This window comes from Aquila chrysaetos, chromosome 19 (genome assembly GCF_900496995.4).
Source record: "Aquila chrysaetos chrysaetos chromosome 19, bAquChr1.4, whole genome shotgun sequence".
Lineage (NCBI taxonomy): Eukaryota > Metazoa > Chordata > Aves > Accipitriformes > Accipitridae > Aquila > Aquila chrysaetos.
Window position 1 is genome coordinate 699,476 of NC_044022.1, and position 15,544 is coordinate 715,019.

General features: G+C 45.4%; 1 protein-coding gene across 1 annotated transcript in view; it reads left to right on the top strand.

Moving 5' to 3' along the window:
• Positions 1-5,835: 5,835 nt before the first annotated feature.
• The window catches only part of TRPC4 (transient receptor potential cation channel subfamily C member 4), a 154,845-nt gene continuing 145,136 nt past the window's right edge, over positions 5,836-15,544 (top strand). The window contains exon 1 of the mRNA XM_030043124.1: positions 5,836-6,340. The gene's annotated coding sequence lies outside the window, so the exon portion shown is untranslated. The remainder of the gene's footprint in view (positions 6,341-15,544) is intronic.

A 15,544-nucleotide genomic window follows, 5' to 3' on the forward strand; every position in this document is an offset into this window, starting at 1 on the left:
TTTCCTGAACAGCCTGTACCCTTCTATAACAACACTCCAATCCTTTGATTTATCCTACAAAGTCTCTGTCTTGCAAATTAAGTTATAGCTTTGTTTGTGTAGCAAGACACCTCGTTCTTTCTGTTTATTCCACATACTCTTAGGGATACCTAAACTGTCTGGCTATTTTCCCTGGCATCCAGCCTCTTGTTTCCTTTTATCTCCCAAATGAAAGATCCCATTTGTTTCCAGGATTTCAGGTCTTTTACCAGGTTACCACCCTTATAAACACAGGTGAAGGTTTAAACTCTTTCAGAAAATGAGAAAGGGATTGTTGTTTTGGTTTATGTTCTACTCTTCTTCAACAAAGTTTGCTTTGTCATCAGTCTTAATGCTTTTGCCATGTAAATGTAAGGATCATGATTCAAACATCTGATTTTGTGTGTCTATAATCTTGGTGTTTATACATAAGATAGGGGGCTGATCTCCTATTAGAGCCAAAAGGATCTAGCGTGGATTCAGGTGCCTGTGCATAGATCTCCAATGCCCTGTGAGATGTCACAGAGTATCCGGTCCAACCTCCAGAAAGGTACAGGTCATTTATAAGACAAGTTCCTTGGCAAGGCAAGGCAAGACAAAAACTATCTGTTCACCTTTTGCAGGTCTCTTGGATAGCCTTGGGAACCTCAAACAGCACGAGGCACCTCTTTGGTGTTTGCCCCCCTCAGTAGAGTGCTTAGAGACTATCTAGCTCACAAGGAAGTCAAAACCCACATTCAAAGCTAAACTTTTCTCTAAGCTCCCATGACTGTGTTGAATAGATTTCCATTGCCTCTAAAGGGAGCTTAAGACACTCAGCAGTTCAAAGGTGTACACCTAAATTTAGATGTCTCTAATCTGGAGCTGAATCCCACTCCAGCACTGGGTTTGATGCGTTAGACCTGTGCCTTCCTAAAACCCCTACACTGAAAGATTGTGCCAGAAAAATCTCAAAAATGTAACAGCTGGGTATTCTGAAAGAATGTAAGTTTTTACTGGGAAGCACAGACACCTGAAAATAATCATGGAGGACAAAAACTAAACAGCTTTGAAAAACACCAAAGATTTAAAGAATGTCATTCTACTATTCATTAAAAAAAATTGCAAAAGAAAGCAGTGAACCTTAGTGCACCAATTTCCACCCTCCGATGTCAGAAAAATAAGCTTTAATAATTAAAAAACTCTGGGTAGAAGAAAGGAGAAGGAGTTTGTAGCATGTCAGTAAAATTAAGAGACGTGACTTCTGGAGAACTGACAAATGTAGGTAGGTAAATGAAGCTTAACTGCTTGCTGTCCACTAAAAATATGAACTGTTGGGATTTAAGTTATAGTAAAACGGGAAGTCTTCCTAGAATTCTGCATACTTCTAATGTAAGCTTCAAAAATAAAATTAAACAACAATTTAACTGTCAATAAAGCTAAGGGACCTACTTCCGTCTATTAAAATACAAACCCCAAATATCTTCTCACCTGAATAACTTGGAGGTCTTGAGAAAGTCAGACAAGGACCTGCTTGTCATGACCTGAAATTAAGGTTGAGCAAATACCAAAATTCGGTATTGGAAAATTTTTCCAGTCCTTCACTTGTGTTTGGCCCTGTCCTGTTGTTTTTGTTTTGGTTTTTTTTTTCTCCCTTTTTGATGAAAACAAACTAAAAAAAGAAAGAAATACAGTTCAAGATTCTAGTTGACCTGGCGTAGAAAAAGAGCCTGAGTCCAAGGGTCCCGCAGCTGAGGTCAGTACTTGCCTGCTTTAAGAAAATTGTTACTATTCATTTGCTTCCCTGGATCAATGTCTTTACTTCTCCCTTTCCTTGCATGTTCCTGTCTCTCTCTTCACTCACAACCCTCTTCCCCCACTAAACCTTCACAAGAACAATTCTTCCGCCAATAAATGTTTCACAAAAATTGAAAGATTTCTGCTCTTTCTCCCCTGCCCCTTTCTTTCACAAATTCCTCATGTTCTTCAATTATTCAATAAAAGGAATCTCTTTTTCTCAAGTCTTGGAAACTTGAGTGTTTACTAATGGTATTTAAGTACATAAATGGCAATACACTGAGTTATGTGGAAGGAAAGACTTAATAGTATGGAATGCCTGTTGTGGGCTGGCAAGAACAATTTACTGCTTGCAAAAAGTTCTGGCTGGGAGAAGTGCATGGCCTGTTACAATAGAACTAATGGAATTAACTTGTAACAGATTTCATAAATTAGATTAATACAGAGGAAAAAAAATTATAATCCTTGTTCTTTGTAACAATGTAGTCTCCAAAACAAACACAGAAAAAATTCTAAACTGCAACGAGAGATACTATTGTGCTGTGTGATTTCACATTTTTGCATCATTCCTAATGAGTAATTGATCAGTACAAGCATATTTAAAATCACATGAAAATAATAGAAAGCTGAGGAAATCTTCCTCTATTATCCTAAATTAATAAAAAATTAATACAATTCATGTTTTAATTAATTGACTAAGACTATTCTAAATAATTGCACTAAATGTCTTTCCTACACATGTAAATCTCCATCTTAGTGAAAATTTCATAATCCTTTAAATTTTCATGCTACTAGTAAGAAAAGCTGTCATTAATACAAAAATAAAAGATGCTGAGACATAGGAATATTATGGCACCTATTACCTAGTACTAACTGAGCAAATCTGGTTAAAATTTCTGTATTGCTTTTTCTTTCCTCATTCAAGAAAATGAGCCATCTCTCCAGGTGAGCCAATTCAGCTTCACTGATTTGGGTAAAGTTAAACTGATTTAGCACCTGCTGCAGATGTTCGTATCTGTACCCATTGATGTTAGAAGGTGAAATCAATTAGTATTTTCTAAATGCTCCAACTTTCTCCTAGTTTTCAAGATGCCTTTAACCTTTGTTTTTCTGTTTGTAGCAGTTCATGAAATAAAACAAGAGATACACCCTAGTGATTTTTGCACAAACAAACTGCAGAGACAAGGGAAAGATTTAGCTGAACTGCAAATGGTCAGCTGCTGGGCATGCGTCAGTAGGTGTTCTGAGGAGAATGGTGTAACATGGGGGTGGAAATGGCAAGATCCCAAGGAGAACCTAATTCGGTGTGACACTGTGAGCAGATTAAAGGAAGGCCCAGTCATGCTGTTACCATATAACCTCAATATGTGATGCGGGTTTCACAGAATGTTTAGTTTTCCCCCTATACCTCTCTCTCCCTGCCACAGTACTTACTGCTGAGAAACATTTCGCAGCTAGCTACGTGCTAGGAATAAAATATACTAGCATACACTCAGAACGTTGCAAAGACCCAGACCCCACTGTCCTGAATCAGAGATAAAATTCTATTTACTTCATTTTCATCTGAGTAATACCACAGAGATTTTATCTGAACATTAGTTTAATTGGGAATTATAAGCATTGGCAAGACCCACAGGAGACTGCTAATGGGTTATCATATGTAAAATGCCAGAAAGCGTAAAGCACGTTGACAGTGCCATGTTGCTTTCACTCCTGAAAAGAAGAAATGTCACAGTGATACACATAAAAAGACAAAGGAAATACTGTTAATCATAGAGGTATTTGCTTGTTAAACAGTTAAAGATTACACTCAGAACTTGGCTTCTCCAGACCTACTAAGGAAATGTATGGGGAAAAGACCACTCTGCTCTGGGAAGTGAACGTCAAATACCTCTGAAAGTAAGTCTTGTCTACACTTCCAACCTGTAGTGACGCAGTGCCATCTCAGTAGTGCTGATAGCATGCACAAGGGGTACAAATACTCCAGTGATAGGTAGATGAGCTCACACTAACAATTCCAATGCAATCTAATGGCATGGCCTTTGCCATATATCCTTGCAGGCTCTCAGGGTGTCTTTGCACTAGGGTGCCTCTGCTCACCCAATTCTCTCGCCTTGCCTTGGTGGGGGTGTGCATGTAAGGGTCTACGTGTGTATACACATACATGTGCATGCACACATATGCGTGTATTCTGGAATGGCTGGCTCAGCTTCCTGAAACAGCTGCTTTTGGCATTTGATCTGTATCTGAATCAACATGAGTCGATCTCATGGGTTCGATTAGCACCTCTTCGGAAGAGCCACCAGGCCGGTTTCCGAGCAGCTCCCCAAAGGCACTATGTTTCTGCCGAAATCTTGACAGCAGCTACTTCGGGGCACGTCTGAAATACGTGTGCCAGCAGTTCACACGGTAGTCTGATGCAGAGGCGCGGTGCCGCAGCCGTGGAAGTCCCAGACCAGAATCCGCCCGGCGCCTTCACCGCTCGGCTCCCGCTGCGCTTCAGGCAGAGCCGCCGCATCCCCGCTTCCTTCGGCTCTGCTGCCCGACCAGGTCCGGTGCCGGCACCGTCGGCTGCCACCGAGAGCGGCTGCAGCCGGCGGCTCCTCCGCATCTGCCGTCACGGCACCGCCGGGCTCGCCTGCCTCGCCGGGCGCTTCGCGGCTCGGTGTGCGCTGCGGTCTCTTTTCCCGGGAGGCGGGAGCAGCTCAGCCCGACGGACGCTGTCGCCCTCGGAGCGTTTCGCCCGCCCGCCCCGGGGGGCCCGGCCCCGGGGTCCGCAGCGAGGGGCTGCCGGTGGCCGCGCTGCCTGCGCCCTCCGCCGGGGCTCGGCCGCGGCCGGCGGCTCTTCCCTGGGCTGCCCGGTTCGCCCCCGCCCTGCTCCCCCGGGACCCGAAGGTGGAAGCTGTTCACCCAGCGGGAGTCGGCCTCTCGGGGGGGGGTGCTGCAGGCAGGGATGGGGCCGCTGGGGATGCTCGCCCGGGCCGGGGGCAGCACGGAGGGGGGCCACGGCGGGGTCTGCATACGGTGGCAGGTGCCCCCCCCCCCGCCCCAAGCTCCGTGCCTGCACCGTGTCCAGAAACCCCAGCACGGGGCCGAGTCCCAACAGGTCTCAAAAAAAAAAAAAAAAAAAAAAGGAAGAGGAAAAGACATCCTTTGTCGCGCATCTCGGTCTCCGCACGTTGCGCCTTTTCCTTACTGTTTCTAAGCTCGTGCATTTACGTTCTGTCCTAATTTCTTAGGGAAAGGAAAAGTCAAGTGAGGAAATGGTGTCTAGCTTCATTCCTCCCGCTCCTCTGCCACGAATCCCGGCTGCGGCTCGGCCCCGCACGGCCTCCCGCTAACGTCCAGGCCGGCCCGACCGAGCCGCGCCGGGCGAGGCTGGGGCAGCAGAAGGGCAGGGACCGAGCCCGCCGGACGGGGCGCGGAGGGGGTGCGCAGCCCCAGCCCCGGGCTCGGCGGCCCGGTCAGAGCGTTCGCCGCGCCCCGGGAAGGAGCAGCGCCAAAGCTACCGACCCCAAACCTCGGCTCCGGGCTCGAAGGGCACCCCGAGAGGTCCCCGCGGAGGTGGACTGGCAGACCTCCCCCCCCCGCTGCGATTGCACGGAGCGGTTTCGGCCCTTCCCAGCCGCGGAGAGATGCAATAGCAAAACTTTCTCCGGAGTCCACCGGTGTTCGCTGGTGGATCCTGCCCGGCAGCGGCACCGGGCACCGCACCCAGGACCCCAACTCCGGCTCCAAGGGGGTGTCTCCTCGCCCCCTCCTGCCCCCCTCACCCCGGCAGACGTCCGGGTGAACCCCGCACGGAGACACCCCCCCCCCCCAAGGGGCGCAGAGGCGGCAGGCCAGCCCGGCACCGCGGAGGCGCAGGGCGCGGAGCCCCCCGCGGTAGCCCGGCGCGGAGGCGCAGTGCGTGGCGCGGCCGCAGGGGGGCGCAGGCGGGCGGCGGCGGCGCGCAGGGGGCCGCCGGGCGAGCGGAGCGGAGCGGAGTGGGGCGGCGGGCGGACGCCCGCCGAGGAGAGAGCGCGGCGGCGAGGACGGGAGAGGCCGGCGTTCGCCCCTCCGCGCTCTGGCTGCTTCTGCTCTGGGGTCTGTCTGCCTTTCTTCGCTCTCTCCCCGCGCTGCGCAGCCTGCGCTCCGGAGGGAGCCGTCGCATCGGAGGGAGCCGTGACTTTTTACAGCCGGCATGAGGCTCCCCGTGGGAATAAGGAGATGCCGCACTGAGCAGCCTGGGAAGAACCTGCCTCTCATCTGTTGCACCGGAGCCCGGCGGCAGGCGCGCTCCCCCCGGCTAGAGGAGGTGGTGGTGGTGGGCACCCGCTAACTCGTGGGCGGGTATCCGAGAGCGGCTGCACGTGTGGCAAGCATGGAGAGAATAAAGTAAAAAATGGGGGAAAGTGGCTGAGGTGGACGAGAGCCAGTGAAATAAACACCTCTTAAAGGGATTTAATTTACAAAAGGGTTTGAAAAGGTTGCTTCCGAGAGAAAATGTGACCCGTTAAAGCTGTTGAAGGAAGATGCCGGCTGTCAGCGCACGCACCTAAACCAAGTAAGTTCTCGTCAACTTTGATATATTCTCTTTCTGAATCTTTGATTGCCTTCTTGTTCCTCTACAAAAAGAAAGTCCCTAGGACGGTCTGAGGTAACTTTTGCGCCGACACAAGCGTCAAGCAACATCGCGCACCTCCTCGGTCACAGCCCGGAGGAGCGCTAAGATCCCGTTCTTGCGCGTAATAAACGTGGTTTTGTGGGTTTTTTTTCCTGGCAGCCGTAGGAAGCGGCATCCCTCGGCGGCCGGGTGAGGTGTGACACCTGCAGGAGAGCGGAGGGGCCGGGGGCGGCACCACCGCGGGGGAGAAAGCTCCGCATCTGCCGGCCGCTGCGGGCGAGAGGGAGGGCGGCCGCCGCTGGGGTGGGAGCCCCGCCGTCTTCCGCACCCGCGGCCGCTGCCGGCCCCAACGGGGCTGAGGGGGCCGCCGGCGGTGCCGTAGCGGGACTTCGCATCTCTCGCACGGGGGCTGCCTGCTCTCGGCTCCCCCCAGCCCCGCCGCCGTGCCCCCCGCCCCGCGGGCCGCCGCTGCTTCCCAATCCCCCCCCCCGCCTCCCCCGGTACCGGGAGCCGTAGCTGGGGAGTCCCCGCTGTCGTCGCCCCCGGCGCCGAGGGGCCGGGGCTCCCCGCCGGTGCAGTTCGCAGGGACCCTCCCGGGAAGGCTGGGGTCCTGCCAGGAAGCCTCCGGGGGGGGGGGGACCTGGAGGACGGCGACCCGCAGGTATATCGGGTGTGTGGGGGGAAGCAGGGTGGAACGAGCCGTGGGGGGGATCGCAGGGTGCACGAAGCGGCTGGTGGGATTCACCCCTGCCTTGGGTTTGCCCTGGCGAGATGCGGGCACTTGCGGTGATGGGACAGAAGCCGTGGTTCTGTTGGAAGGGAGCAGCTGAGGCTCTGGAGGCTTAAAGGCTGGCAGAACATCACACTCTGCAAAGGGGCAGAAGTGTGCAGTTGGCTGCAGTTGGCAAAACCCGCGGCGTCGTTAATCTAATATTTCCCTGTTTTTCCAAGAAAACGTCGTTTGTGCAGTTTTGTTTCACTGGACTCAGTTGAGTGATTCCCTGTTAGCATGGCAACCAAAACTTCTATTTCTCTAAGTGTTCCTTGTAAGTGAGATGGCTCTTCCAAGGCTAAAACGCCTTTTAGGTGGAAGTAAGCATTTTCCAGTCTGTGTCTTTTCTTCCAGAGAAGGGTACTTCTCAAAAAAATGAATGAAAAATGGTAAAACAGACATTGCACCTTGGTTTCATCTGAGAAAGAAATACTTCTTTTAGTAAGAGTCCCTGCACATATAGGTTTCCTACAGAATACAGTATAGACAGAACGGGAAATAGTTTAAGTCCTACACACTAAACTCAATGCCAACATTGCAGCACCTTTAAATCCAATCTACTTCAAATTTCAAATTTAATTGTACTGCAGTGGCATAGCACGTTTCAGTGTATACCTTACTTTCTCCAAAGCCCAGACCTGGATAGCTTAGCAAGGTTACCTATGCAAACATACAGATTTTTCCATAATTTAACCTCAGTTCACATAGGCAAGAGTTCTATGTGCAGTCAGAGAAGCCAGGCACCAGTGAGACTGCTTTAGAACTGTCTTAGAATAGCAGAAATTCTGGACTTACAGAAGATCTGAGTTTACACCCCTTTTTCAGGCAAGACTTAGAAATAGGCTTTGTCCTTCAGTATCAAAACAGCTGAAACTCTCGTGGCACAGTTTGGTTTTCCTTTGGTGTTGCTTTCTATACTGAAAAACCTGGGGTTTGCTCGCAGAAGGATGGGGTTCTTTGCTATAGTTTTTCTTCTTTTTCTTCTGTTGTTCAGACTTTGGAACAGATGAGACTATATTTGGAAACAGCAAAACAAAAATATGTCTGTCTTTTAAATTCAACTTCAGCCACTTACTCTGACTCTCTACATAGTAGTCATTGCCCTTAAAATAGCTCCAGAAAGAAATTCCATTTCTTCTTATCTCATCTTATTTAGAGCCAAATACTGCTAGTTGAAATTTAAGTCAGTTGAGGTCACTACAGATCTGGTATGATTTTGCTTATCTGAGTATGCCTGCTGAAAATATTGGGTCCTGAGCAATGTGGCCCCACTCTTGGTGAAAGTGGATTTGCATTACTCCAGTGTGGAGAGCCCACCAAGTGTATGTTGAAGGACACATGTAGAGAAAACTCTTCAAGGTTTAGCTTTCACCTTTGTATGTATGTGTACATTGCCCTGCATAAATGACAAGTAAAAATGAGCATGACTGCTTCTCCGAACACCTGAGACCTGTCTCCATGCCAGCACGCTGTTTAATCTGTCAGCTTTTTCTGGGACGTGATTCATTGGAGTGAGGTGGCAAAATCAACAGGGAAAAGGCTGTGTAGCATCTCTGCCTGCCTCTGGTGATTCTGCTAATCAGTGCTAAAAGGGACTGAATTCCTTTTGAAAGTGATGACTAAGTCAGCATGGCTTGTCTTACTGAAAGGCAACGTAGAAGCAGGAAGAAAAGACTGTTATAACCTGTTTTAAGAAAAAGCAGACAAGAATAGAGGAAGCATTGTTCTATTCAGATGCTTAATGGCTTTATGAGTGTCAGATTTACCATTACCTTTTCTGTTCAGATTGAAGTTGCATCGGGTTATATTCTGGTTACTTTATCAAATATAATATTATAAATTACTGAAAGCAGGTTGAAGATAAAACTTTGTGTATAAATCACTCTTCCATCAATGTGTTTTGTGACAAACAATATTTGAGAAACTGTCCCTGAATCCGTTGAGGAAGATAAAACAGACTTGCCCTTACTTTACTACACTGACACTACTTTAAGTAGTGTAGCATAGTGTTAGTATAACACCAGCAACAACTGTGCCAGGATCCTCATGTCCACTGTGATTTGTTGCTGCAAAACAAATTCACCTGTCTAAAATTATTCTAGTTTTATATAGTGAACACAGAGGAAGGTTGAGCAAATGAAATCTTTTTTTGTAACAGATATCCATGCAGAAATCCTTCATAGGTCCATTAGCTTTCAATCAAATAGAATTTGAAACTGTTGAAAGAGGAGCATCTGGAAATAAGATGTAAATGCTTTGCACGGTGAAGTTTTCAAAGAAATTAAAGGCTTTTAGTGTACCACAGACAAAAGCAACAAATAAATTAAAATTATTTATTATAGCAGGTTTTTCTTAGAGTTGTGCGTTGGGTTTTTTTCTCCCTTCAGACTGTTTTGGTTTAAAATCTCAAAGTACTTCTTCCACTCTTTTACAACCACTTACTGCTAATTTAGATAGCGACTGGTGTGAGATAAAAAATGAAACGAACCTTGGGTAAAAACTACCTTTTTTTACAGCTAAGCTATTTTTCAGCAAATGTGGACTGAAGTGGGACAGGAAAACTTCCTTAAATTTGAGTGAATTTTACATACATCTAAGAGTATGAACCACTGAAACCTAACCTCTGAAGTCTATGGCAGCTTCTGCAATTTCTTGGTCACTGAGCCTGTGCTCAGTACACTCACCTGAAAAGCTTCTCACATACCTCTGCATGTCAGATGAACCATCTGAATGTTATGATAATAATATTATATCAGGTATATTATGCAATGGGTAGAGAGGGGAGCAGTAGATTGAGAAAGATTTTTTTTCACTGGGCTTCCCTGTGACAGATGTTACGGGATTATTCTGGAGATACTTTCCACATATCATCGAACACTTCTGAGGAGCGAGCAGCCTTTCCCCAGGAGGCAAAGGCCTCCGTCCCACTGCCGGTGCATGGACAGTCGGTGAGCAGCCAAGCCCTGTGGTGGTACCCCTAAGCTCTTCCAGTCCTTGCTCAGCATGTGCTGCTTTTCCATGACACACAAGATTTTTTAAAAATTTTTTTTTAAAGCGATTCCTTCCAATACCAGTTTTAAGGGGCAAAAATATATCCTTCCTTGGCTCAGAGAATTGTAAAGCTTATGCCACCTGCATTCACACTTAAGACCAGACTGGAAAAACAGATACTAGGGTCCTTATGTCCTCGTGCCAGCTAGTCACGTGAAGCACAGTTCAGCTGGCTTACAGCTGCCACTCTGGGAGGACACCAGTCTGCTATAGGTCTTGTAGCATACAGGCTAGCCTTTGGTGGCTACATCGGATACCCTGAACTGACATGAGATACCTATTTGTCAGCTATTGAGGTGAACCTGTAGTGCGTCTCTGCTGGAAAGAGAAAGGTAGAAGCAAAGATTGGACCATCCTCTGTGGCTGTCTCTACTAACTATGCAGCAAGACCCAGCACAGAAACCTTCCTTCTTAAGCTACGTTAGCTGAATCCCAGCTGTGCAGAGCAGGCTGTGGTAGTACAGCATAAAGGTTAAGTAAGCACAGAGGTCAGTAGCTCCAGGACAAATGGTTGCTATAATCAGGCTAAAGTGCGTGTTTAAAAAAAACCAAAACAAACCAAAACATGCATACACATGCACGCGCTCCAGGCTACTGTACTAACTTTAAAACAATCTGTAAATAGCATGAACTCACAACTGCCTGTTGGATGTACACTTCTGGGAGTTTGCCAGCTGCCACCTCTGCGATCCATTTTCCTTACACAAGATTCTTCAAAACATAGAGTTTTATGCAAACTGTCAATAACTACCTGAAATATTTGTCACTTTTCAACTCAGGTGTCTGGTTCTCATGTCCGTCAGAGAGAGGCAGCGGCTGCAAAGAGCCAACAATTTTCTCGGTGAAGGCCAAGTAGTGGGGATGATTATTAACCCAGGTCATAGAGTAGGAGAGGAGCATTAATACAACTCTGTATCTAGCCCAAAATGGATGATGAGAAGTTGGCCTGGCCTGAGAGCTTTGCTGCTCCTTATGACGGAGATCTGAGCATTCTTCTGGTAAGGACCTTCCTGCAGTAGACTCCATGTGGGATCGACTGAGAATTCAAATTTCTCACTTTAACCATCATTTAATCAAAGTACCCGCTCACATCGGAGGAGGTTAGCAGTCCTAGGAGAATCAATGCAGTCCTGTGTTCATTAGATTAACAGACACACTTTGCCTGTGTTCCTTCTGTGTTGCCCTAAATCAGGGGAAGAGTACTAATGGATTCTATTTTGAAGATGAAATCTGTAATATTCCCTAGCATACAGATGTCTTTAGCAGATTAGCAGTTTGATGTCAGACCTGAGACTACTGGACTAAGAAGAGAGAGCACCAAATTTACTCCCAATGAAAACTCCATTGTCTCCTGTATTTATTTTTTTTTCTTCTAAAATTTGATATGCTTTAAATTTAGTTTGTCTTTGCTAATAAATATTTTATTTCATGCATTGATTTGCTACTATCATTTCCATTATAAAAAGTAGAACAGGCCATTTTATTTTTTGAGCAGAGGAAAGAACAGTAGGATTGTAGCAGAAGATACAGGGTCATATTGTGTCTGATTTAAGATTACCCCCAGTACATCTGTATATAGTAATTTATGTCAAAAACATTTTTGCTGACAAATCTTGAAAAGCTCTAAAAAGGGATTTTTGCACCAAAGGTCAGATTTTTTTTTCACCTAGCCACCACAAATTAGATTGCCAGTTGTAAACCAACCATCTATGTTCCTTGTGTAGTTACTGGAGGAACAGAAACCTTCAGTGCACAAACTAATCCATCTAGTTCATACACCTGACAGAGAGTGGGAGGAATTAGGTATTTATTGTTGCTGATTGTTGTTGGATTTCACACAGCTAAAGTAATGGAAGATGAATCTCACCCTAGTGGTATCAACAAATAAACAAACATACTCAGAGGGGACAGAAAATAGACGTCTGTTTTCTTCCAAGGTGTCTCAAGGTCCTGTTGACCTTCATGGTATTGATGCAGACATCATAACAGTAACCAGATGACTACAACATAATTCAAATATCCTGTTGTCTGTTCTCAGAATTTTTAGGAGTTTGTGATCGGATTGGGTAGCTGAAATACAGCTTGTAGCTGTGCCAAGGGAAACAGGAGTGTCAACCGGACCCTATTAAAAGAAGAACACACAGTTCTGGGCGCTCATGTCCCGCCTCCCGCGATGCCTCTCTTCTGGAGAGAACGTGCTGTATCTGCAGAGCAGGGGAAAGCAAGCACAGATTCTCTTCAAACGCTCTCAACATTGCCATCTCCGCAATGTACCTTAGTCTACTGAATACGTAATTACAGCAGAAATTATCTTTCAGTGATGACATAGGTGTTTTAATCTCTGTTCATGTGGAAATGTTCGTTATTATCAAAACACTTCAAAACAAATCCTTCTGCTACGCTTCAGCGCTGACTGCTACATACATCCTGCCTATCTTGCACTGGAAAATAACTAAAATATCCCATTTGTGTTTTGCTTATACTGACAACATTTTGGGTTAGATTGGGAGAGATGTTTGCCTTTCATTTTTGATGGTAATCACTTAAAGTGATTAGAGCTGCTGTCAATCCCTTGAACTTGTTTATGCTGGCATGGTGTTTGTTTTTCAGATTTGTTGTGTTCCGTAATATGCTTGTACCTGCAATGCCGTCAGTTTCAAAAACATATGCTTTCCCTATGATGGCTTTAACTATCTAGCAGATATCCTACAGAAGGAATTTTGGCCATGAATAAAACCAAAACCAAGTTGCCTACAGAACAGTTGTCTAATTTGACTCTTAGCTACAAAACTGTCATTCTAAAGGCAGCAACTGCTTGTCTTTGAATTCATCTAGACACCCTAACGTCAGACTTGAGAGACAAAGCTAGTCTTTATAGCTTTTAGAAGGAACCTAGTAACTTCGTAGCGTGATTCATGTGACCTGTCTTGAAGGAAATTAATTGTCCTGTGCAGGGGGTGCATTTCTTCCCATTTGTAATAAAGAAAGATTGGGATGACAAACCAGCCTTGGATGTCAGTGTTTTGGATTCCTAGGTTAGCGAATATGAACCTCGCCTTTATTTTTCAAATGTTTTAACTCGAAGTACATCATTGTGCCACATAATGATTAATAAAGCTTCGTAAGTCTAATATGAAGATTATGCTATACTAATTTTTTTAAAACTAGTTACGAATGTGGCGCCTATGGCACAGAGATCACATGTTGCAAATTGATGGCATAGGTAGGTATTTCTACTAAGTCCTGGGCTGTGACTACTCTTGTATTTTCTTGTAAAAGGCATCAGGCTTAGTACAGAGCAAATGCAAAATAATATTTTGGTCTGCCTACTTACGTAAAGATATTTTATTCATGATTGTTTAACTTAATGATATTAACTTTGAACATATTTGTTTATGCACTGAGGGCAGTTGTACCAAATACTGACCTGATTTGGGATGATTACTTTTATTGCTGTAGTGTCTTTGCATAGAACTAAACTTCCATATAGCTTTTTTTTTCCATGCCTTTTTTTTTTTTGATTGAAGATTTGCTTCTTCCACAATACTTAAAACAAGCACACTGAGCAAGGGTTTGAATCTCCCTTCTTTTGAGTTTGACTTTGTCCGCAGGGGAGGAAGCAGGGGATGCTCAGTAAGCTGGGTTGCGTTTCAGTGGTCGGGCACTAGTCCAGCCTCAGAGCTGCACTGACTTACTGAACTAACTGACAGCACAACACTGGATTTTGTAGGGATGGGTTAGGATAAAAGAAGGATTTCTGACTCATCCCTAGCGTGCTTCCTCTTCACTCACTTCCTAGAAACCACCCTCATTTTGCTACTGCTTCTGCTGGCTTTAGGCCAGGTGGGAGCTTTCTTCCATCTGAAAAATTCCTTTGGGTTAACTGCAGACAGGATCTAGCTTTTTAGATCTTTATAATTTAAAAAAAACACAAACAAAAAAACAGTGCATAGGATAGGATCTGGATGTAGGCCTTCAATCCGTTCTGTCATTTTATTTTGTTAAAGGAACATTACTCTCGTAACAGGCTATTTCCTTGCTGAGCACCTTCAGTGAAGCACCACACTGTTTTACCAGTGTCTTCTTACTGATGTGCTCTTGCGCATTCACCCTTGTCTCTTATTAATGTCGGATTCCCACTCACTTGGTCAGTGTGTGAAGTCCAGAAATGGCAGGTGAGCACTCAGTGGCACTGAAGAGGATTTCGTCTGGCTTCAGCGTTATGAAGCAGCAGAGTCTCTGGGGAAGAGCCAACCACCTAACCCTGAGGAGAGGTTTAGGCCAGCGGTACCCACATGCAGGTCTGCGGGTCCGTCTGACGAGATACGTTCACAGAACTCGTCAGCTGGTCAGCCCTCGAAGCTCCTGTAGTTCTTCAGGGCACTGCTGGCAACACCCAAGAAACGAGTAGCTTAGCACTATGTATCTTGCACTACCCAAAGCCCACATATTAGGGTCCTTATTTTCAGGAAGAATCATTGCGGATTAATAATTCTCCTCAGTGATAATATAGAAACAGGCTTCTCTCAAAACCAAGGTTTTGCTGACTTTGGGCAAGGTAGCAAGGGCATGAGTGGGACTTTGAGGAGGAGAGAAATAAGTTGACATTTCAAAACAAAAATGGATGAAAGAGTAGGTGTTTTTATTTCAAAGCAGTCGCTTAAATAAAGGACAATGAAGACCATGACTCTGTTCAGAGACATTAGAGCATTCAAAGAAATCAGCTGATGCTCATATCTGCATGATATTCCCATTGGCAGTTAGATAATAGACAACTTTCAAGGATTGATTTCCTTCTGGAAACATAGTAGTTTGGTAGACAAGTATACTGGGGCAAAATGACACTTTAGTCATCTTATTCCATTAGTGTTTTCTTGCCTAATTCCCTATTTACTGTTATTTTAACATTCTTTACTTAAACCCTTTGCTGAAAAACAAAGCCTACTATAAAAATTACCTAAAACACTCAACGACTCATAATAGCAAAGCTTTATGGTCAGCTCATGATGGAATTCGTTTTGAAGAAATTCATTTTGTGTTTTGTAATTTAACCTTAATTCAAGGAAGTATTCAAACACAAAGAAGTCTTGGTGTTCTACTGAAAGCAGTGCTTCAGAGGATGCTTCTTGTTAAGCATCAACTTCAGTCCTCTCCTCAGTACGAGATATTTGCCTGAATCCAGGTTTAAGGAGTATAATTTGAAAGTTCAGGTGAACATTTTATATATGATAACAAAGAAAAACACCAATACTACACAAATTCCTATAGAGAATCCAGCATCACTTTAGCAATTTCACATGTGCTAGAGTTCTATTAAAGAT